At 45.5% G+C, this 24,113-nt stretch overlaps 1 protein-coding gene across 2 annotated transcripts in view; it reads right to left on the reverse strand.

Moving 5' to 3' along the window:
* The window catches only part of AGMAT (agmatinase (putative)), a 219,545-nt gene that overhangs the window by 36,610 nt on the left and 158,822 nt on the right, over positions 1–24,113 (reverse strand). The gene's annotated exons all lie outside the window — the stretch shown is intronic.

Genomic DNA, 24,113 nt, shown 5'->3' on the forward strand with positions numbered 1-24,113 from the left:
TTCCAAGTAAATGGCGAACACTATGTAAAACATTGAGGTCTGCCTACATGAAGTACAGTGATAGCTGACCTCCTACCAAGAGGCCACCGACATACACAATTGGCTCCCAGCCCTTGAAGCAATCCAGTCAAAATATATTCCATTTCTGTGTAAAAAGACACAAGAATGTCCTCCTCTAATTGGTCTCTTCTTACTATGTTTCTACGATCTCAAAATTTAGTATACCTGCGCCAACAAAAGAGCCTTTAAATTTGCATAGCACTGGTATACTAAGGCTGGTGCTCTGCATTCTGAATCATAGGCTCCAATTATGCTTGTTTTCTTTAACGTATTTTATTGAGTTTCACAATAAGGATACAAAGTATATTGCCACATTCATTCCCCGCTTCACTTCTGACAGGATTCAGGTAATCATTGTTGTCTTATACTAAAAGCATACACAATGCATAGTTGTGACAACTTCCAGTCATTTTTGAGTGAGTACTGAAAGGCACAGTGACAGGAGTACAAGTTAATTCATAACGATACAATAAGAAAAAAGGAATTACACATCAAACTTAAACCAGACCTGTAGGAGAACGTTTGAAGCAATTATATCAATCTGCGATATTATGTTGCAATCTATTGGTAGGGTTATCTATGCCCTTTTGTCCCCGGTCCTCGGAGCAAAGTCTACAGCAATCTGAAGGGGATTATCTCTAGTGGGGCGGGGTTTCATGTGGGAAATTTTCTTCAGGGCGATACCATTTCTGCTTCTCCTCGACATACTATCTGCCAATCCCTTCCTAATTGTGGCGTGTCCTCTAGTATAAGCGCCCTTGCCTCCGCCCAACTCCCTGGGCGCAACCCCTTTTCAGCCTCTCCTTTTCATACCATTCCCACTCAGCCAGCCCGTGTGCGAAGTTCTGATAACCAGCCCTATATTCTGGGTCTCTCTGGGGGGTAATCCAAGCCATTGTCAGCTGGCATCAGTGAGAATTAATGCGATATCTATAAATTTGTACCAATAGGCAAGTCTCATGCGCTCTGACCAATGGGAGCTCCGTCATCATCGTCATCAATTCCATCACTTTGACCTACTAGGGGCGCAAGAGTAGAACTGTCCCTGACTATGTGTGGGAAGGCAGTGTCAGTCTTACTGCATCTAGTACGGCTCGCATTCACATCTGGTGACATCGAGTTTACTCTTTTAGGTATAACCTACGTCCTGTGGAGCTAGTAATATTGCATGAGTTTAAATTGTAACTTACGTGAGACCGCTGTGGTAGGGCAAATATTTTAGGCCAGTGGGAGTCACTAATGGGGGGTTCCCAAGTCTAATTCCTAGTTTTCTCAAAGTGGCCTGAGTTCTGTTTTTGCTCTGCCAAAGCAGCGCCCTAAAAAGTAGTGAGGTTGCATGTCATTGCTCCAAATATCTCGCAAAAACACTGCAAGCCTGTGTTGATCATGGGTGTGGCCAAGACAGTGCGCCATCATTGTTGCAACACCGCCATGATTGCCCCATGGAACAATAAATGTTGTGCCGGAAACTCGTATTATTCCAACATGCATTTGAAGTTGTAACATTCATGTATAGATCACCCACACTGGTAAGGTTGAGCGCCAGCCACTCCCGGAGTCCCCTCCAGTTGCCCCTATGAGGGAGAGCAAGTAGTGATCACAACAGGAGTTCCCTGGCTCAAGGCACTCATGTATTAGCACGTCAACAGTAGTCAACAGCACAAATGCACAAGACTTTTCCTTGTTGACCCTTAAACTAGAGCATGCCCCAAGCTCTTCCAACACTGCAAATGCCCCTTGTATGTCCACAGCAGTACCTCGCATGCACAACAGCCTGTAATCAGCATACAGAGTTAAATAAAGTAGGGTTCCAATTATTCTAAGCCCTTGATACTGAGTTCCCTCATGGATCATGTTGGCCAGCGGTACAAGGGCCAACACAAATAACATGGGAGATAGCAGGTAACTATGTCAGGTGCCCCTGCCCACCTTGCAAATGTACAAACTGACTCCACCAGTCTTCACGTATGTCACCTGATTTGTATAAAGTAATTTAGTCCTGCTAATGAATCCACTGCCAAGTCCCATGCCCGTCGTTGCTATGTAAAGGAAGACCCAGGAAAGGAAGTCAAAAGCTTTTTTGGTATCAATGGCCAATGCTATGGCTGCCTGCTACAATTAAGCATGATTTGTTTTTTAAATATTGCTGGTCTGCATGGCAAAGTTGGGTACAGAGACTAGGGGCTCATTTAGGAAGGGGAGAAAATGGAAAATCACTGTAAATCAGCATATTTCCTGATCTGACCATTTCGTCATTTTCCCAACCTGTGTAAAGTGCAGGGGACCATTGCTTTACCAATGGCAGAGCCTTAGCTTTCTCCACTGATGAAAACCCTAAATCTTTGGCTAATCTGCTACAGGGCTGCTGCTGTTCCCTTTCTGCCGCTAGTCCTAATTCAGATCTTTTTTTTCACAGCTGCCATTCAAGGCATGCCAAAGGCAAACATGAACAAACACTAATGTCCCAAGTGCAGAGAAAGCAGACCAGTGTTTCAACTGGCTCTCCTATTCCTTATGCTTTTTTACCACCACAAATAACATCTCAGAAGGCCAGGACTACCTGGCGATGGGATGAAAGGTGATGATGATGAGACAGCTGAGGCCCAATGGAGACTTTTTCAGGAGGGTCCTGTTGAATATGATACTTTTTATTTGCACTGTACCCCCTCTGGTTAGGGTTGGACCCCAAATTACCCACGTGATCATCATCAGCAGACTCAACTACGGCAACGCACTCTGTGCAGGTGTCACCCAGAAACTGTTCAGGAAACTATAGATCGTTCAGAACACCGCAGTCAGACTGGTCTTCAACATTCCTCTCTGCAGCCACATCTCCCAACACCTGCGAGAACTCCACTGATTCGCAGTCAACAAAAAAGTCACGTTCAAGCTCCTCACACACGCATACAAAGCCCTCCACAACGCTGGACCAGCATACCTGAATCACTGCTTCTCATTCAAAGTACCCACCAGACACCTCTGCTCCGCTCAACTGGCCCTTGGCACTGGCCCTAAAATTCACAAGACGAGGACCGGAGGAAGATCCTTCTCCTACCTTGATGCCAAAACCTGGAACACCCTGCCTCTCCACCTTATGCTATCCCCATTGCTAACCAAATTCAGGAAAGATCTCAAGACCTGGCTCTTCTACTGAACCTCAGCGCCCAGTAGGATCTGCTGACGCCCTCCCCTCCCCAGCGCCTTGAGAACCAAGCACGTGAGTAGTTGCGTTTAACAAATACTGATTGATTGAAATGTTTCAAACCAAAGGTAACAGTGTGCACAACTTTTAACAGACACAGTCTAGCCACCCAGCCAGGGAACATATTAGGTATCCGCTGAAAGAGAAAGCGGAGATACACAACGATATGCACAGTGTTGGCACCCCTGGAGAGATGCAGACTAGGCATTCCCTCAAGGGCACTGAAAATAACTCCCTGAGGGACCCAGAGACAGCATCTCTTGAGGGTCACAGCTCAGTCATCCTAACAGGAACTGTGTAAATATACTCTAAAAGATGTGATGGATGGCCCTCATAAGGACAAAAGGTTCCTGAGTGACGCATTGTGAGCACCTTCTAAGGAACAGGGTAGACATGTACTGAGGGTCAGTGTTGGTATTCCTTACAAACCAAGGGGCATATTACCAAGCAATAGCGATAATTATCGCTATTGCTTGGTTAGAGACAAAAATTTACCACAGTGCTGCGGCGATTGTTACCGCAAATAAACCTTGGTATTACCAAGGTTTAACGCAAATGCGGTAAAAATCGCCGCAAAGCATGAATATCGCTGAAAAGTCAGCGATATTCATGCATTAGCGAGCTAATACTCTTAGCCATGTTATCAACCTCCCATTGGATAACATGGCTAAGAACTGCTCAGGGCAGGTGTTAGCTTTTGGAGATATTCCCGCTTAGCGCGAATATCTCCAAAAGTTGGTAATAGGAGATAGCGATGTTAGCGACTGTTTTCAGTCTCTAACATCTTGGCACGCCCACTTTGCATCTCATTAGTGATAAATATCACTGACATGCAAAGTGGGGCCCAAGATGGTCGCTATCTCCTACTAGCTGTCGCTAACTGGTGTTAGCGACAGCTAGGTAATAGGGAGATAATTTTATCTCCGCTTTCTTGGCTTTTAAAGCCAAAAAAGCGGAGATAAAACCCCTTGATAATATGCCCCCAAGTGTGGGCAACTCTTGAGGTAACACCAGCAGGTAAAGAACATGGTGGATATCTCCCCGATGACACATAATGTCCACACACCATAAGGACACAGTGTTGGTGCTCCCCAAAGAATTCAGAATAGCTAGCCCCTGAGACACACTACGTAGGTACTTCCTCAGGGTCAGAGTCTAACTATAACCATAAGCGCACATAAGAGACACCCCTTAGGCACATAGGGGCATAATAGCAAGAACCTCGTTAAAATAATAGCCGTTTTAGCGGCAGGAAACTGCTGCTAAAACGGCAATAATGGGTTTGCTAATATGCGTTATAGAATTCCAATAGAACCCCAGGTTAGATGTCCTGCACATCTAACCTGGGCTTCTATTGGAATTCTATAACGCATTTTAGCAAGTCCATTATCGGCGTTTTAGCGTCAGTTTCTTGCTGCTAAAACTGCGATAATATTAACGAGGTTCTTGCTAATATACCCCATAGTGTTCATACATGCTGAAAGAGACGTTTTATGCCCCCTCAAAGAGAGAGTCTACACCCCTTAGGGAAAGAGGTAGTTGGCATTTGCCCCCTTTTGTGCCCTACATCACAACATTATGGAATGCCCAAAAGGAACATATGCCAACTAAAAGAGAAAGAAATGTATGTGCTAATGGATTGCACTAAAGCGAAGGCTCTTTAGGGATTTAGAAAAATACAGGGGCATATTATCAAGGACAGGCGATACATTATCGCCTCTTTTATCGGCAGGAAACTGCCGATAAAGCGGCGATAATGGCCTTGATAATATGCTCTATGAATTCCAATCGAAGCCCATTTTAGATGTGTTCACATCTAACATGGGCTTCGATTGGAATTCATAGAGCATATTATCAAGGCCATTATCGCCGCTTTATCGGCAGTTTCCTGCCGATAAAAGAGGCGATAATGTATCGCCTGTCCTTGATAAAATGCCCCACAATATGCTAAGAAAAGAAAGATTTTATTCACACAAAATAAGGGAGAGTCATGAAAACGATTCACTTCAGGCTATAACTGAACAGACTGCACGTCATTCAGCGCCAGTGATCAGCTGACTGAGAGCTGCTGACGTAGCCAAGCTGGACTCTGCCCCAGGGGCACAGGGGCCATTGAACGTGTGCACTTCTCCTCCCACAGCATTGCTAAATTCGCCTAAGGAATGCTAGGCAGCAACTTATTTTCCGTGTTTTGTGACCTGCGTCCATGCTGAAATCGTCCCAATCAGAAGTCTTGGTAGAGGTTTGGAAATGTTTTAAAACATAACTGGTTCACTTTGTTCGAAAAATGCCCTCTTCGGCGGTGTTCTTTCAAGCTGTTAGACGATGAGCTGCACTTCCCAATCGTTTAATATGCGTGAAGGCCGCTACATGGAATGCATAGATAGAGGGTGCAGAGCAAGAGCAGGCTAGTAGGAGGCTATGTATCGAGGGAAGTAATTGCCACTGTTGTATAATAAGGAGCTCCAGGGAGCCACAGCCACAAATTAAGGGATCTGTTCAGATAATGATTTGTATAAATTTAGACCAAGGGACCCTCTGATATGAAGCCCAGTCCCACCTTCCAGCATCTGTGTGGACCATTCCATTCCATATAGGATGCATTATGGGAGACTAATATGAAATCAGGGAGAGGGGAATGGTGGTGAAGAGAGTAGGGTCTCACTGAACTATTTACAAACAAACATTGACATCACCAATTGGTCTTGCCTATGCGAGAGTTATTGGCTTGGGCAAAGTGTTTTAGCCATGTCGTACACCAGTTTGTCTGCTGTTCAGTATGGCTAAAAGTTAATCGCGTGGAGTGGGCTGGGGTAGATTGGGATAGACTGGAGTGTGGTAGATTGTGGTAGATTTGGTTGGAGTGGAATGGGTTAGATTGTGTTGAAATAGGGTAGAGTGGGGTAGATTAGGGTAGGTTGTAGTGGGGTATTGTGGGGGTAGATTGTGGTAGATTGTAGTTGCGTAGAGGGCTGTAGAGTGGGGTTGATTGGAGTGGAGTTGAGTAGGGTGGGGTGGAGTAGATTGGATAGGGTAGATTGGTGTGGCATAGATTGGGTTGGGCTAGATTTGGATAGGGGAGTAGGGAAGATTGGCATGGTAGATTGGGTGGGTTAAATTGGACTGGGGTTGATAAGGTTAGATTGGGGTGGAGTGGGGTAGATTGTAGTGAAGTAGGGGTAGATTGGAGTGTGGTAGAATGTAGTGGAGTAGATTGGGGTAGATTGGAGTCCGGTAGATTGGTGTAGAGTGCAGTGGGGTAGAGTGGAGTGGGGTAGATTGGATTGGAGTGGGGTAGATTGGGGAAGAGTGGAGTGGGGGTGGATTGGAGTATATTGGAGTGGAGTGTGGCAGAATAGGGTGGAATGGGGTAGATTGGAGGGCAATGGGGTAGATTGGGTGGATTGGAGTAGGGTAGATTAGAATGGAGTGGAGTAGATGAGGTTGGATTGGAGTGGGATTGATTGGAGTCAGATAGATTGGAGGGGAGTAGAGTAGAGTGGAGTGGAGTGGTGTAGATTGTGGTGGGGTGGAATGGGGTGGGAATGGAGAAGGGTAGAGTGGGGTAGATTGAGTGAAGTAGATTAGGGTCAATTGAAGTGGGGTAAATTTGAATGGAGTAGATTGGGTTGAGGTGAGGTAGACTGGAGTGTAGTGGAATGGGTTAGAGTGGAATGCAGTGGGGTAGATTTGACTAGAGTGTGGTAGATTGGAGTGGGAGAAATTGGAATGAAGTAGGGTAGATGGGGTAGAATGGGGTGGAGTGTGGTAGATTGGGTAAGGTGGAGGGGAATATAGTAGATTTCTGTTGATTGGAGTAGGGTAGATTGGAGTGGGGTGGGGTAGATGGGGTTGATTGGTGTAGACTTAAGTGGGGTACAAGAGGTAGAGTGGAGTGATCTAGATTGGAGTGGGTGGGGTGGATTGGAGTGCAGTGGGGATAGACTGGAGTAGAGATTGGAGGGGCGTGGGTAGATAGGAGTAGAGTGGGATAGATTGGAGAGGAGTGGGCTAGATTGGAGAGGAGTGGGGAAACTGGAATGGAGTGGGTTGGAGATGAGATGGGTAAATTAGGATAGAGCGAGGTAGATCGGTGTGGGGTAGATTGGAGTGGATGTGTGTAGATGGGGTGGAGTCGGGTACATTGGGGTGGAGTGGTGTCAATTGGAGTGGAAAGGGGTGGGTTGAAGTGGGGTAGATTGGAGTAAGGTGTATTGGGGTAGATTGCAGTGAGGTGTAGTGGGGTAGTATGAACTGGAGTGGGGTATATTGGAGTAGAGTAGTTTAGAGTGTGGTAGATTGGAAGGGCTGGAGTGGAGTGGGGTAGATTGGAACATAGTGCAGTAGATTGGAGTGCAGCATGGTACATTGGTGTAGAATGGTGTAGACTGGAGTTGAGGGGGTGTGGTTGATTGTGTTAGATTGAGTGGAGTGGGGCAGATTGGAGTGGAATGGGGCAGAGTGGAGTGGTGTAGGTTGGGGTGGATTGAATCGGAGTGAAGTGGATTGGGTAGATTGGAGTGGAGTGTGGTAGATTGGGGTCGATTGAGTGGAAAGGGATAGATTGTAGTCAGGTATAGCAGGGTCGGGTAGATTGGAGAGGAGTGGAGTGGTGCAGATTGGGATGAAGTGGGGTAGATTGGGGTAAGTGAGGTAGATAGTAGTTGAGTGGCGTAGATTGAAATGGAGTGGGGTAGAGTAGAGTGGTGTACATTGGGCTAGATTGGAGTGGGAAAGATTAATGTGGGGTGGGGTAGGCTGGGTTAAATTGGGTTAGATTGGAGTGGAGTGGGGTAGACTTTAGGGGAGAAGATTTGGATGGATTGGAGTGGAGTGGAGTAGATTGGGGCAGAACAGAGTAGATTGGGTGGATTGGAGTGGGCAGATTCGGGTAGATTTAAGTGGAGTGGGCTACATTGGTATGCAGTGGGGTAGATTCTGGTAGATTGGAGTGGTAGATTGTGGTAGATTGGAGTGGTGTAGATTTGGGTAGAATCGAGTGGCTTGGGGAAGACTGAAGTAGAGTGGGATCAATAGAGGGGAGATCGGAGTGGAGTGGGGTGGGGGTTGATTGGAGTGGGTTAGATTGGGGTGGAGTGTAGTAGATTGGGGTAGATTGGAGTGGAGTGGTGTGGATTGGAATAGAGTAGAGTGGAGTGGGGTAGACTGAAGTGGAGTGGGGTTGATTGGAGTAGATTGAGTGGAGTGGGCTAGGTTGGAATGGACTGGAAAGCAGTAGATTGGAGTGGAATAGGTAGAATGGGGTTGATTGGTGTGGCATGGATTAGGGTGGGCTGGGGCAGATTGGAGTGGGGTGGATTGGGTATATTGTTGTAGACTGGGGTAGAGTGGGTTAGATAGGAGTGGAGTGGACTTTAGTGAAGTGAGTACTTTCGGATAGATTGGAGTGGAATAGGGCAGAGTGGCAGAGGATAGATTGCGGTAGTATGGAATGGATTGGGTCAATTGGAATTAGACATATTTGGGTAGACTGGAGTGGGCTACATTGGGATGGAGTGGGTATATTGTGGTAGATTGGAGTGGGATTGATCATGGTAGATTGGAGTGGGGTAGATCATGGTAGATTGGAGTGGTGTCGATTGTGGTAGATTGGAGTGGTGTAAATTTGGGTAGATTGGAGTGTAGTGGATTGGGGAAGATTAAAGTGGAGTGGAGATTGGAGTGGATATATTGGAGTGGAGTGGAGTTGATTGGATTGGCGTAGATTTGGGTGGAGTGGGGTAGATTGGAGTGGAGTGGGGTAGATTGAGTGGAGTGGGTAGATTGGAGTGCAATGGAGAGGAGTAGATTGGAGTGCAGTAGATTGGAGTGCAGTGTGTAGAATGGGGTAAATTGGAGTGGGGTGGGGTAGTCTGGGTGGAGTGGAGTAGAGTGGAGAGGGTTTGAATGGAGTAGGGTAGATTGGAATGGAGTACTTTGGGATAGATTGATATGGAGTGGGGTAGATTGGGATAGATTTGAATGGGGTAATTGGTTTGGAGTGGATGGACCTAAATTGAAGGCGAGTAGAGTGGAATACCAAAGAGTAGAGTAGCGTATCGTCAAATGGAGTGAAGTGGTGTACAGTGGAGTGGAGTAGCATGGCATAGAGTAGAGTGTCTTAGATTGGAGGGGCATAGAGTGGAGTGGCATGTCGTAGAGTGTATCAGAGTGGCGTGGAGTGTGGTGGTGTAGAGTGAAAGGACATACAGTGGAGTAGAGTGTTGTAGAGAGGAGTGGTGTAAAGTGGAGTGGCATAGTGCGCAGTATGCATGTTGTGGTAGCACACTGCCATTACAGATAACACATTTTCAATAGAAATACCCATTACATTTGCACAGACATTCAGTTTTACAGGGTGCAAACAAAAATGTGTGGCAATGTCATTACCTAGTGTATTGATGTGGTTTGATCGTAATCAAATATTTGAAGGTTGGTTTCTACCACACTACAGAATTACAAAAACAGTGCTTTATTTTCACTTTGCTAATTCTGATATATTCTGAAATATCAATATAGTTAATTTCTGTTGGGTGCTAGAATAAATAACATCCTATAGACTCTCTCACATGGGTACCCAGCAGGATTGTCACATAATTCTCTCAATTTGAAGTCAGAGAAAGAAAAGTAAACATCAAGATCCCTCTGAAGACAGAGCTTGACATTTGACCATCTGTCTTTGAATGTACAGCAGATGTGACAAGATAAGAACATGATTTAAAGGCCGGTTGACAGAAAGAGAGTACTTAAAAGTATACAGTTTACAAGGAATACTCCATGAAAGGGTCAAACTCTGGCTGGACAGCCTAGAGCAAATAAAGCCAGCACATAGAAAGCAAGCAACTGTGAATGACAAACCACAAAGTCCATAGCAGACCAGACTGGCCTAAAAAGAGTCTTAGTTCCTATCTAAAGGCGAGGCCCCTAGAGGGGTAATCGGAATATATCACACCCGTTATAAACCAACACCACAAAATATGTTCGGTGCGATAAATTGCATCTGTTCTGACTTTCTGATACACTCTTGCTTATGCACTAAATCCCACTCATCCTGGTAAATAGTATGGACTATATCAGAAATTTGTTGTTGTCATACATGATGAGTAGTGGAATGCACTCCTAAGTTGTGTAACTATGCTTATGCATCGAGTGAAATGACATATTGTGGGATCTAGATGCAGAAGTGGCATTGACTATCCTCCTTGGAAGAGCAAAGATTATCGTTCTTGGCTGGGTTTGGGCTGAAAAAGAACAACCCACAGAAAGCCATAATGAACGCTAATTGGTTGTCACCGTGAAGCAACAGAAGGCAATCCTGTGGCATACCCTGTGTACAACTTAAGGTATAAGGGGAGTGTTCACCACAGTGGTGGTGGAGCATTTAGTGTTTTGTAAAATACCCCTCACACACCAAAAGGCCCATTGGTGTCATGCTTCATCATAGGGGTCTTCTCACCCCTCTAATGGAGCAGCGTGTGGGGTAAAATGGAGGACAACTCATCCCGAGTTCTTTGCATATTAGCAATCACCCCCCAGACGTTCTGAATGCTCATGAAGCAAGCAAGCAATACTTGACAAGCATTGCACCTGAGTAATACCGCTGTAGGCACATTGTAGCCTTTATTACTATACACATAGACATTTGTCTTTTTCCCTTTTTTTATTAACATCAATACAATTTTTGTAATAATACTAGTGAAACGTGAGTGAGGTGGGGAATTTGTGCCCCCGTCCTGAAGAAGGAGCTCTGTCTCCGAAACATGTCGACGCACACACGAGGTACTGTCCATTAACACGACAGAATCCACCTCACACTGCACTTCTTTTAACAGTATGACCCGGGGTTAGGAATACATTTTTTCAGATATATACCCACGCGGCAGGTACTTTTTAATTTTTCACCACGTCTCACCACTCACATAAAATATCCCACATGCACCACATGCACCACACATAGTCTAAACCAAAAAAGTGCTCCTGCGTAATCGTAGGTCGTAGCACGCCGCATTCTGTTAGAGGGGTGCGAAGACCCCTATGATGAAGCATGACACCAACGGGCCTTTTGGTGTGTGAGGGGTATTTTACAAAACACTAAGTGCTCCCACACCACTGTGGTGAACACTTCCCTTATACCTTAAGTTGGATTCCTTTTGTTTATACAAGTGCATCTGTGGAGTAACAATCCTTCTTATTTACTCTACCTCCCCCCTCCTGTTTTTTATACCCTGTGTACAGGCAGCCAATGCAAAAATATGTAAAGTTCACACTGAGTGTTGGAGGAATAATCCACAGGCATGAGCAGGATAAACTCTGCTGTTATAAGTAGTATTAACAGCCAATCCAATGTCATCAGAGTGCAGCCCACCAGCATTTGCAGGATTGAGGCCCTCACGACGATACAATGAAGAGCCTATCCTGGTGTAACTGAAGAGCAAGCCACAAATATGTACAAGAGAAACACTCCCATGGCAAGTGCTACTTAAAGCCCAGTAGGTGGGGGGTTGCTTTCTTTCCTCCTTTTATTAAACATATTATGAAATGGGCTTGAGCTAATTTAGATTGTGTTTACTACATCTCGCTCCGATATCACAATATATCATGTGATGACCATTGCTGCCTCTTTATTCTAAATAAAACATTGCTGGGTTTCTCACGAATAAACCGAGTGTTCTCAGAGACCTTTTCTCGCCGTACCTAACCAAGGGCATTTCAACTGACCCAGGACATTGCTAAACAATGTATCAGTTCAACTGCTTGAATATGCTATGAGAAAGACTAAAAGTCAACGAATTACTACCATGAGAGATTATTCGACTGTATTCTGTAGTAGATGTTTCTTCATGCTTGTTCCCTATTGGTGAAAATCCTGAGAGTCATGCATTCACATCGAATGTATGAATATCTTTGTCTAAAGTCACATAAGAGGATGCAGGTTTCTGTAGCTGAGAGGCCCTTTCCCCCACCTTTAGAAGGCAGATCAATTCTGGATTTTTATTAGAACTGTGCCGAGTTCTTTGTACTTATGATCTGCATGCGTTGCTGCTAAAATTACTTATGGCTTGTGTATTTTGTAATCTGCCCTTAATATTCTTTATATAAAGCTTAGAAATGACAACCCTTGTCTGACATTCTTTCTAGATTGTTTCAACATTTTTCTTCGAATTTGGATAAATAGATATAGTGACGGTCCAGCATGGGCATCCGCAGAAATGTTTCCGGGGGGGGGGCAACATTTTAACTTCATCACCATCCTCCGACATGATTGAGCACAAGTATTAAATACATTAAAAAAAATCTAATAAGACAAAGAGCTTAAATAAACAAAGAAATCCATAGGGGGAAGAGAAAAAACTTGTGAGGCGCCACATCAGACAACCTGGCAAGTAATAAAACAGAGGGAAAACTAAAAATGACCGGAAAAAAACAAAAACATTCTAAATCAGGTTGATGCGGTTCTAGAGCAAGGGTACTCACAAACTTTCTCTCAGGGGCCAAATTTACAGTGTGGTTTGTGGCCAAGGGCCGCACTGGTGGAGGCGGGGTCAGGGAGGGAGGGGTTGGGGCTAGAGCAACAAAAAATCTATGACCATGATGTTGAACACAGGTCCCTGCAGCGGACGCCTTCATCTGCTGAGCCACCAGACCCGGCATACACACATCTTTCTTTCTCTCTCTCTCTCTCTCTCTCTCTCTCTCTCTCTCTCTCTCTCTCTGTCTCACTCCCTCTCTCTCTGTCTCCTTCCCTCTCTCTCTGTCTCCCTCCCTCTCTCTATCTCTCTCTCTCTCTTTCCCTCCCTCACCCTCTCTCTGTCTCCCTCTGTTTCACTCACTCTGTCTATCTCTCTCACCCTCCCTCTCTCTCACCCTCCCTCTCTCTCTCCCTCTCCCTCTCTCTCTCCTTCTCTCTCTCTCCCTCTCTCTCCCTCTGTCTCTCTCCCTCTGTCTCCCTCCCTCTCTCTCCCTCCCTCCATCTCTCTCCCTCCGTCTCTCTCCCTCTGTCTCTCTCCCTCAGTCTCTCTTCCTCTGTCTCTCTCCCTCTGTCTCTCTCCCTCCCTCTCTCTCCTCCCTCTATCTCCATCCCTCTCTCATCCCTCTCTCTCCATCCATCTCTGTCTCCCTCACTCTCCCTCCCTCTCCCCCCTCCGTCTCCCTCCCTCCCTCCCTCTTTCTCCCTCCCTCCCTCTCTACTCCTCTCTTTCCATCCCTCTCTATCCCTCCCTTTCTCTCCCTCCTTCTGTCTGTCTGTCTCCCTCACTCTGTCTGTCTGTCTTCCTCCCTCTGTCTGTCTCCCTCCATCTGTCTGTCTGTCGACCTCCCTCTGTCTGTCCGTCTGTCGCCCTCCCTCTGTCTGTCGCCCTCCCTCTGTCTGTCACCTTCCCTCTGTCTGTCACCCTCCCTCAGTCTGTCTCACTCCCTCTGTCTCCCTCCCTCTGTCTCCCTCCCTCTCTCTGTCTCTCTGTCTCACAGTCTCACTCCCTTTGTCTCACACCCTTTGTCTCACGCCCGCTGTCTGTCACCCTCTGTCTGGCTGTCGCCCTCTGACTTCTGTTGCCCTCTGTCTGTCTGTCGCCCTCTGTCTGTCTGTCGCCCTCTATCTCCCTCCCTCTGTCTCCCTGTCTCTCTCTCTGTCTCCCTCCCTCTGTCTCCCTCCCTCTGTCTCCCTCTCTGTCTCCCTCCCTCTGTCTCCCTCCCTCTGTCTCCTTGTCTCTCTCTCTCTGTCTCCCTCACTCTGTCTGTCGCCCTCTGTCTGTCGCCCTCTGTCTCCCTTCCTCTGTCTGTGTCCCTCCTGCTGCCTCCCTTCCTCTGCCTCCCTCCCCCTGCCTCCCTCCCCCTGCCTCCCTCTATCTCCCTCCCTCTCTGTCTCCCGATCTCTATGTCTCCCTCTCTCTATGTCTCCCTCTCTCTAGGTCTCCCTCTGCCTCCCTCTGTCTCCCTCCCTCTGTCTTCCTCTCTCTCTGTTTCCCTCTCTCCCTGTCTGTCTCCCTCCCTCTGTCTGTCTCCCTTCCTCTGTTTGTCTCTGACTGTCTCCCTTTATCTGTCTCCCTGTCTGTGTCCCTCCCTCTGTCGCCCCTTCTTCTTTCTGTTGCCCTGTCTCCCTCCAGCTGTCTCCTCTGTCTCCCTCCCTCTCTCTCTCTCTCTCTCCCTCTGTCCCCCGCCCTATCTGTCCCCTGCCCTATCTGTCTCCCTCTCTCTGTCTCCCTCAGTCTTCCTCCCTCAGTCTCCCTCCCTCTGTCTCCCTCCTTCTGTCTCCCTCCCTCTGTCTCCCTCTGACACCCTCCCTCTTCCTCCCTCCCTCTGTCTCCCTCCCTCTGTCTCCCTCCGTCTCTCTCCCTTGTGTGTCCCTCCCTCCCTGTCTCCCTCCCTCTGTCTCCCTCCTTCTGTCTCCCTCCCCCTGTCTCCCTCTGCCTCCCTCCCTCTGTCTCCCTCCCTGTCTCCCTCCGTCTCTCTCCCTTGTGTGTCCCTCCCTCCCTGTCTCCCTCCCTCCGTCTCCCTCCCTCTGTCTCCCTCCCTCTGTCTCCCTCTCTCTCTCTCCCTCTCTCTGTCTCCCTCGCTCTGTCTCCCTCGCTCTGTCTTCCTTGCTCTGTCTTCCTCTCTCTGTCTTCCTCTCTCTGTCTTCCTCTCTCTGTGTTTCCCTCTCTCTCTGTCTCCCTCCCTCTGTCTGTCTCCCTCCCTCTGTCTGTCTCTCTCCCGGTCTGTCTCCCTCCCTCTATCGTCCCCCTCCCTCTGTCTGTTGCCCTCTGTCTCTCGCCCTCTGTCCCCAGCCCTATCTGTCCCCCGCCCTATCTGTCTCCCTCTGTCTGTCTCTGTCTCCGTCCCACAGTCTCCCTCCCTCAGTTTCCGTCCCTCAGTCTCCGTCCCTCAGTCTCCGTCCCTCTGTCCCCCTCCCTCTCTGTCTCCCTCTCTCTCGGTCTCCCTCTCTCTCAGTCTCGCTCTCTCAGTCTCTCTCTCTCTCGGTCTCCCTCTCTTTCCCTCTCTCTCGGTCTCTCTACCTCTGTCTGTCTCTGTCTGTCTCCCACCCTGTATCTCCCTCTATCTGTCTCCCTGGCTGTCTCTCTCCCTCCCTATGTCGCCCCCTTCCCTCTGTCTGTCTCCTTCTGTCTGTCGTTCTCTGTCTCCCTGCCTCATTGTGCTTATCTATAATAATGTCCCCCCCTCGCCTCTTTCACTATCTTCTCTCGTCAATTATTTCTCACTCTTTCCTCTCCCCCTCTCCGTTTGTCTCTACTCCCCACTCCGTCTCTTATTTTTCCTTTTGGCTCTGTCTCTCTCTTTTATCTCTCCTCTGCTCTTACGTCTCCCTTAGCCTCAACATGGAGGGTTAGTTACATTTTTCCACTACAACATTGTCAAAATCGAATTTTCATTTTTTTCCATTTTAAGTCATATTGTTCTTTAAATGTAGTTATTTCAGTCCTTAGTGTTTTTCTGGAGTATTTCCACTCTTAGTTGTATTAGCACTCTCCCCATTGCACAAATTCATAACAATTAAACTTTTAATTTCAATCCGGTCTGTCACTTCATAGTTTTTAAACTAAGAATGTTGGCACTAACCCCGCTCCCCAAACGACGCCCCCACCCATGCCCCTTAGCTTTGTATCTGATCGTTGTGGCCTGCTGTGAGGGACAAAAGCTCACGACCCCTGCTTATTGTGCTGCTTGAAAGCATCGGCAGCTCCCCAAGAACTCAACGTCATCTCCAGAGGCCTGGGATGGGAGGAGATGCTCCATGCTGTGTCTCCTCTGCCGGCCCATTGTCATACTGCCCATGACAATGGAACGGCTGCCTCTGTGACCTGCTGGGACTCACACTCGGGCTGCACTGTAGCAGCCTTTCAGGTGTCGCCCCAGCAAGAAAGTCGGCCCAGGTATGTAGGCCCATCCTCTAGAACCGGGCCTGGATCCAGGGGGGCAAGCGCCCCCTCTTGCCCCCCCTGCGGACGCCCATGGGTTCCAGTAGGGGAGCACCAAAGCCCGTATCATGACTACACAGTTCCCGGTACTAGCACTGACACGCCCCATGCTTTGGATTGCAGGATAAGTTTGCGTGCGGACAGAGGCAACAGAGAACAGCCCCCAGACAGACTACGCATGCAGGCCCACAGACAAATGAAACTAGACAATCTAAATGAAGGAGACAATCAAATATAACAAATCACAAAAAGAAGGCTAAGGCACAATGGCCAACTCCTACGAATTACATTCAGTTCCTAAATATTGACACTATCAGTCCTTTGCAGAGTTTCTTTCTAGGATGCGTGCAACAAAGCATCCACCAGCTAGCCTGAGAGGTTCAGCCATAATAGAGTTACTACTCCTGTGAGGCAGTGCAAATTGCTCTCAAGGGTTCAAACAGAAGCACCACAAGCATAACCCACTGGCATGAAAAAAACAAATGCAGCCATTGTAGATGCTTTTTAGAGTCCATCTAAAAGCAACTGAGCGCTGTCACTTGGCATGTGCTGGATACAGGAAATCATGATAGATGGCCTATTTAGTTTGTGCAGCTTGACAGGAGCAGGTCACAGCTGGCCATGGTAAGTGATCTGAAGTGTCTTTCCAGAAGTTGACAGAAGAGCAATTCCCAAGGATGCGCTGGTTGATGCTTTAATAAATGATTTGAACAGGTCAGCTACAAATGGCTTGGGGAATCATTATTGTGAGTATCTCAATCTCCTGAGTAACAATGACGGCCGTAGGGTAATGCTGTGGACCGAGTATGGTTAGTAGGTTAGGTGAATTGAAGCAGACCGGTAGATTAGAGGTGTACTCGCCTGAGAGGAAGGCCAGTAGGTAGGGACTGTGGTTCAGCCTGGCCCTAACAGGCCCAAACAGGGAAGACATCACAAGAAGACACGATTAACCTTACCACACCTTACTTAGAAACATGGGTTGGACACCCTTCGGGGAGGGGTACTAAGTAGGAGAGCAGGGGTGTTGGACCAAGAAGTGATGGTATGTCAGTCAAAAAATCTGGAGCGCCATCCAGTCACTGCCAGTGGAAAAGTGGGCAGGAAGGATGGGGAACGTAGCTCACACCCAATGAGGAAGCAGCTGAAGGAAGTGCGAATTGTACAAATAGCAGTAGCAGGGAGAGCCTGAGCCTCGAACTGAAACAAAATAGAGGCCCACCATCCTCACTCACTCAGCCATTCCCAAATCAAACAAAGGCAAAGGGTAGACACCGCAAAGAAAATGGGTGAAGTACAGTATGACAGAAACAGTATCACAGATGACAAGTCTCGCCTCGGTGCCTATTCCAGTCATGGAGTCCCACTCTGCAACTCTGGGCAATAGCTTGCTTAATCTCCACAACGGCCCCCACAATGCTAAGGATGCCTGGCCTCCACCTTGGGGGTACCCAGGAGTGGACGCCTCACAGGGAAAGCCAGGATGGGTTCCACAGCGGTATACGTACAAGCGCCTTGAGACCCTTGCGGGTGAGTAGTGCGCTATACAAGTATCAATTTACATTTACATTTACATTTACTGCCCTCTACGGTCACACCAAAATATCAAAATACTATATTTTGAAAGTACATAATGTAAGCGTAGAAGTGAACGCAGAAATGCTAATTTAAGACATGGTCTCTCAGAAGGTTTTGTGCTGATTAATATCTTAATAGTTGAAGAGTTGATCAACTCACAGCTTTAACACCTTTGTGGCACAGTGTCTAGCTCCGAGAAGTTGGTACCCTGACAGGCTTTTCCAGGTGGGCAACAACTGGTATAGAGCATCTGGGGGATGTGTTGGGGAAGCAATCCTTTATAAAGATCGAGGTCCTCCACCAAGAATTTGAGGTGACGGAGACCAAGGACTACCGCTATCTCCAAATGGGGCATGCACTGCGAAGGCTTATCATTGAGGGAAAGCAACTGCTGGAGGCGTCGTCTCGGGAAGATCATTTGCTAACGGAGCCAATACCCGACAAAGGGCTCTCCGTAATCTATAGGAAACTGATTAATAATTCCCCTGACCTGCTGGGACCACCGATAAGTGCCTGGACTTAGGACCTGGGTGAAATAGAGACAAGAACAGCGCAGAGGCTCTCCAGAGCACACGCAAAATAGCCATTTAAGTCAGGTTTAGATTAGTCCAATTTAAGATTTTACATAGGACATATTTCTCAAGGACTCTCCTACATAAAATAGGTTTGCCCTAAAAGCCTTTGTTCCTCAGGGGCTGTAACCAAGAGAGCACATTCTTTCACATCCTTTGGAGTTGCCCAGTGATTCAAGAGTGTTGGCGCAAGGTGACTGAGGTAATGTCCCAAGTTATTTCCCTAAGGGTGCCCTTGACACAAAGTAGCTCATACTGGTGATGCAAGGGGAGAAAAACTGGCCTAAATACTATAATATAGCCAGCTGTAGCGGTCTTTACGGCTATTAAAGTTCCGCTCCAGCGTTAAAGGCCCGAGCTGAAAGCAAGGGCCTTTAACAAGGGAGCTGGACTTTAATAGCCAGTATAGCCCAGATATGAAGGGCTATAAGGCTGTTAGAACCTTATGCCACTAGAGGGCAGAATGTTCTAACAAATAAAACAAAGGCCTCTCGGAACCTGAGGGGGATTAAATGCCCTCGGGCTCCAAGAGGCCTTTGTGAAAACAACATTGGAATGTTGCTTTGCGGGCCTTTACCGGCCTGTAGAAGCACGGAGCACTCCATTGTATTCAATGGAGTGCTCCACATTCCAATGTTCTAATATTTGGTAAATGATGGCAACTGGAGTGGCCAAGTGCAATATAGCAAGAAGGTGGGGCTCAGATACTAACTACCCCAAGCATTATAGAGTGAGAGTCAGACCTTGACTGGTGCCAGAGGGTGGAGGAGGTGATCTTCCAGACCTGTGGGTGCCCCAAAAAATGGGAAAAGGTGTGGAGGGCTGACAAGACTTCAGAGTTACTTATGGGGTGGCTCTACTGAAGGGGAAACGGACACGGATTGCACTTTTGCTAAGTCAAATGTACTGACGATCCTATGGAAAATACTAGGCTGTAAAAGCGTTGTTTGTGATCTGAACTTGGAGACCAATATTCGAACTGCAAAGCCTTTCAGCGACAACCTTCACTTTGTTGAAAGCTGCGTTTATCTTCCATATATATAATGTATGATGAGCAATATTTTAATAAAAGAGTTCAAAAAACTGTTAAAGAGATAGAGCAGCATTTTGTTGTCGTCTTTGGCAGTGGTAAATGATTGTCTGTCACTGAATCTTTATTGAAATGTGCTGCTCATGGTAGCATTTGTTGAGATGTTTGATGTAAGTGCACAGCTCTTGGCAAAATAACACAACAAAGAATATACAAGACACCAAAAACATAACAGAATGTAACAAAGCTACCACGACAGTATGCAACACATCATAACAATCAAATTACAACACAATAGCAACACAACATCACACCACAGCAACACGATGCAATTCAAAAGCACCAGAAAAACAACTCAACAGACCACCCAAAAAAAAGCAACACAAAAGCAGTACACACCATAGCAACACAGCAACATAAACAAAAAACATAACACAAATAAATTACAGAAAAACACAACATGATAGTGCAACAATACAACAAACACACAAACATAACATAACAAAGTAACTCTTAAAATACCAAGACAACAGCAATGTAGTTTGGGCATTGGTGTGTTATTGTGTAGAGATTTTATTTTGAATGTGTTGTGTTCTTGTGTTGTCTCCATATTGTTGGTGTGTTGTATTGTGTTGGTGTGCTGTGTGTGCTGTGTTGTGTACTTAATGTTGCATTGTGGATTTATTGATGCACTGTTGTTTTATTTTGGTATGCTACAATGCTATTTAGGCATATTGCTGTTGTGTTTATGCAGCGTGACATTGGAATGTTTTTTACCTTACATGCAGTCTGTCTGCTTGAATGTGCACAAACAGTCTCGTCACATATTATGAGACACCACAAATTAGCCTTCGTAATACAATACTGAAAGACATTTACACCAAGCATTGTGTTATTTACCACTACGGACATGTAACAACACTGAGCAAAAACTATTTTTCCCAATCCTGCCATGAACGTCTTCCTAAAAAAGGAAAAATCAGAAGCAAAGGTACCTAGTTTGAAAACAGACCCCTGCTGTATAGTGCTCGGAATATGGCACTCAGTGTTGCGTATTTCTCCATAGTTGTGCTTAAAGCGTTCTCTCAAGATTGTGCTATTGTTGAATTCTGTTGTGATTCATGACAGTCATTTAAGGCAATCTAAGCTGTGTTGAGTGATATGATTAAGTGTACTGTTGAACTAAGCTGTTGAGCATCACAAGGAAGAAACAGTTAAGGTAAAACAGTAAATAGCAGAAAATTACAGGACGGTTCTGCGTCAAATGTTAGAGTCTGAGATAGCCCACAATTTGTAAGCATTCAGTAAGACTGGGGCCATATTTTCAAAAAAGTCACACAGTGCAGCGTCACCCTGCTGCTCTGCGTAACAGGGAAAGGGCAGGAATGTGCCGTATTTAAAAGAATAGGACTGCGGGGAATGAGATTTTGATATCAATTTATGATCAATTTAATAACTTATCTCATTCGAAATTTTTGGATCGATTGATTTCTGTCGTTGAGTAAAAGACAAACCCCGCATAGGTTAGAACAACCCCATAAACTGACGCCACTCTGAAGAACCACTTACAACTGATAAAGTTTTGCAAGTTTTATATAAAAGTCAAATTTAAATGCGAATACAATCCTCTTAGGATAAATCTCTAAAAGTATACAAAAGAATACAAAATCAATTCCAGAATCAGCAATTTAAAGCATCGATGTGAAGTGGTTCCTTTGCGTCATCTACAGAAAGTGAAAAGTATCAAGTTAAATCTGTCCCTACTCTATACTAAGTGACATCCCTATTTCGCAAGTTCCTAACCTAAAAAGGTGTCAGCAGTTTGACTCCCAAAGAAGTTCAAACTCTCTTAGCCTCTAAAGGTAACTTAAGTTTAAGAAGCAGTACCCTTGCTGCCTACCCATCCGCTCTCTAAGGGTCCTCGGCCTACTGCTCCCTTGCGCTCTGATCTCTCTCAGCGCATCTGCTCAAGTCATCTACTCTGAGCTCCCTATGATGGCTTCTGCTCAGAGCTGTTCGCCTTGGCTAATCGCCTTCGCTGTTTCCTTTCTCCCCGGGGTGCTGTCCCTAAAATACACAATCATGGTGCGGGTGGAACGCCCCTTCGACGCCCACCACGGACTTTCCCCGTGAGGTCATCTTCTAGCTTTTTCCTTGCTTCGTCTCTTTCGCCGTCCGTTAAGTTGACCTTTCTCCTCCGATGTCATCTTCGTCTTCTTGTTGGTGACTTCATTCAATATTACAATTGACATTTTCTGAGCACAAGTCAACAACCTCAACAGAACTTTAATCTTTATAGTTATGTATATAACCTTTCTTGGTCCTGTGAATGGACTTCTCAAAACAACTCTCAAATTCCAAGCGCTTCTTATCACGTTCAGGCCATAAACCTTGTCCAGCGTTGTCACCCTAAATCTAGCAAGCGCTAGACTCCTTGGCTCGCATGTTCACAGCAAGGCTATTCACGACTCCTGTGAGCCCACTAAATTACCTACCGCGGACTACACTCCTGCGAACCCTTGGTCAGTTAGGTTACAATCACAAATGACCTAAACCCTTCTAACATCCTTACAAGAAGCTTTCTACACAGTATAACCTTTAACACACATTTATATACAATCGCATTTAGCAAATCCTTACATATAAGTGAATATATGGTACATAGAATACAAACTACATAGAGTATAACTTTATATTCTCATTCGCTATATCGCCGTATATGTTCTCTGCACATTTCTTCATGTTCCATTTCACGCCGTTTCTCCATTTAAAGTTACACACGTACATGAATTCTTCATTGCACGTTCTACATTTCGTAAGCATTTCTACACATTTCTACATTAGCCCACTACGTATACAGGCCTTCTAAATCTAATGCAAGTTCTAAAGTGAATACAGTTACATTTCCTATATTACGTTGATTACATCAGTTAACTTTATGCTATAAGTGTCAACTTCATGTTACGATATGCATTTCATTCCTACGTTATACAATGTGCTTGTAAATATGGCCTATACATAACTTTTATTCAAATTTGCGCTCTCTCAGTCCCCCCTTTGATGACTTCTAGGAGTCATCACTAAATGCAATTTGAATAACATCTCTACACAGAACTAGTTACAATATTCCCTCTTTTCATCGTTTCGAGAGCTCTTAAGCTTTTGTACTGTTGATCTTGTAAAGCAGCTAATCTCCTTTCTTGCTCTCTCATGGATCTTTGTAACCGGTTCGACCTATACCATTTATACAATTTTACTAAACCTAACAATGTGATTATGCAAATTAATACTATTAATACAGGTTTTAATATATACCACACTATGCTTTTACCAAGGTTGGCAAACCAACTCCCAACCTTTCCTACTCCATGTCCTACTTTTTCCCAAACGTTTATTTTTGATAAATCTTCGATTTCTTGATGAATCTGTGTAATGTTCTGTATGACTTTCTCAAGTGGTTTTGAATTATCAGGAATATAAGTACAACATTCCTGAACCTTCAAAGCCTTACAAACTCCGCCTTCTTTTGCTAGCAGTACATCTAAAGCAAGTCGGTTCTGAAGAACCATTGCTCTAATCGACTGCATCTCGCCTTCTACTAACATTAATGACCTTGCAGTACTTGCAGATAATCTATCTACAACTGTAGCTAGTCTCCTGATCTTAACATCGTTAAGTATTAAACCTAACATAGGAAACATCGCTCCAAATACATCTCCTACTACTTCTGCATCTCCTACTTCCCTTTTCGCTCTCTTCGAAGCCTTTCCTTCTATTATCGCTATATCCTTGGCATGATATATTTTGGGGAAGACAATTGCCAAGTAACACGAACCATACCAATTGTCAGGTAGTTTTACGTAGGCATTTCTTCCACATACAAAATACACATTCGGAATAGCTTGCATTCCTTTCATAAAATCTTTCGTATAGTACTCTAATCTAAAAGCATGTTCACAATTTACTTCACCTACAAATACACTCTCATAATACGTCTTGCTTCGAGTTAAACATAACTTTCCTTTCTGCGTTCTATCCAAAGCTATTGGACCATTGCTACCTTTCTTTTTATGTGCTTTCTCTTCTTCGGTCCAATCCGTCTTCCACTGTCCTGACATTTTTAGAATCTTCTGCCTTCTGTATCTGTCATCTACTTGTCCTATAAACTTTTTCTCTACCTCCGACACTTTGCAAGTTAGGTTATTTCTACGTGCATATGATGTATCTAATGTATCCCAAGGAAGAAAGAATTTGGCTAGTCTATCCTCCTTTTTGTAATAGTCCCACTTATTCATTTGCTTATAATTCGGAACTTCAGGCAGTACCGAATCATAATTTGAAAAGTAGTACTCAAATCCTTCCCTACCATAAAATATACTAAGCAGTAAACTACATGTTATCCCATAAGTCAGTGGGAGATGATGATATCGGATGCCTTCGTCTACAGAAGCCGGCAATTGCATACAAACATAGCATTCTTTGGCCTCCATGGCATCGATATACTCGTACAATAGTTTAGCATATGCATTTGACCTAAAGTTTCCCTGTGACTCGTCTATGTGTAACCTACGAGCTTCATCTGCCAATAACGCCTTTTCACGTATTACATTGCTCTCCTCCTGCTTCCCCACAAGAGCAGGTTTCAAAGTCGTTACAGGCTTTACATCTGCTGTTTCTTTATCGCTTTCATGTCCTATTATGTATGATATTGTCACTACTGTAATTATGAGAAAAATTACTACTGCTATCAGTGTACCTACTAC

This window comes from Lissotriton vulgaris, chromosome 5, assembly GCF_964263255.1.
Source record: "Lissotriton vulgaris chromosome 5, aLisVul1.2, whole genome shotgun sequence".
Classification (NCBI taxonomy): Eukaryota; Metazoa; Chordata; class Amphibia; order Caudata; family Salamandridae; genus Lissotriton; species Lissotriton vulgaris.